The following is a 906-nucleotide window of genomic DNA, read 5'->3' as shown; positions in this document are numbered from 1 at the left end:
CAGGCGCCGTCCTGCCCTGCCGTCCCCCTCCTTTGTGTTCGCCTCAGCCTATTGAAAATAAAGGCCCTGCTGCTGTTCCTGGGAGCCCGCCAGGCTTGGGAGCCCGGGTTGGCGTCATTTCAGTGGAAAGAGCCATCTCGCTTCCCTCACGAGCGGGGAGCTGGGCCTGCCCGGGTTTGTTGAAGAGGGTGTTGCTGGACGTATCATGGCTGTATTAAAGCTGTCTTTAATCCAGGCATTTTCCTTCACAGCCTGTAAGCCCTCAGCCTCCCCCGAGCTGCTGTTTTGTATTATGTGCAGTAAATGAAACAACCTTGAGCTTAACTGTGAATGAACACGCAATTCTGAGTTGTTACAGCCTTTTAAAAAAACATTTTCTCTGCTGAAACCTTGAGTGCTTTCCAAAGGCGCTGTCTGCACTGCCTAAATAGTCTCCAGAAGTGTATTAAATAGGATAATATGTATTAAGCGGGCAGGATAATTGGGAATTGCTTATAAGTGGTTTGGAGGAGTAGCTGTAGCTTCTACATTCCAAGTGACAGCTTTTTTACTCTCGGGACAGGCGCGTGACAAGTTTTAAGTACTCTGTCACGACAAACATACAGCCAATGCCTCTTAAAAACAAGGCCGAGAAACGGCTACGCAAGGGGTGCGCGGGCTTGGGCTGTGCAGGCAGATGGATGCTCAGCCCTTGCCGGTTTTGGTGAAATGCAGTATTTTAAAAGCAAAAGCATGCCTGGAGCAGCGCAGAGAGCGGTCACTAAAACTGAGGCGCAGCGTGGCTTCGTGCGGGATGCAGCGCTGGAACTGGTAGTCCCTGCGGGCTTCCAGGTTTTATGAGGCAGCTGGAAACAAGGCCAAAAAAAAAAAAAAAAAAAAAATTTGTTTTGAACCCGGGGGGGGGGG

General features: G+C 50.2%; 1 protein-coding gene across 1 annotated transcript in view; it reads left to right on the top strand.

Annotated features, from left to right (window-relative positions):
- Positions 1-6: 6 nt before the first annotated feature.
- The window catches only part of ANAPC16 (anaphase promoting complex subunit 16), a 6,546-nt gene continuing 5,646 nt past the window's right edge, over positions 7-906 (top strand). Inside the window, exon 1 of the mRNA XM_009641176.2 lies at positions 7-174. The gene's annotated coding sequence lies outside the window, so the exon portion shown is untranslated. The remainder of the gene's footprint in view (positions 175-906) is intronic.

The sequence above is a fragment of the Egretta garzetta genome, unplaced genomic scaffold (assembly GCF_000687185.1).
Source record: "Egretta garzetta isolate BGI_Z169 unplaced genomic scaffold, ASM68718v1 scaffold536, whole genome shotgun sequence".
In the NCBI taxonomy this organism is placed as follows: domain Eukaryota; kingdom Metazoa; phylum Chordata; class Aves; order Pelecaniformes; family Ardeidae; genus Egretta; species Egretta garzetta.
This window is presented reverse-complemented; position numbering and strand designations above follow the sequence as displayed.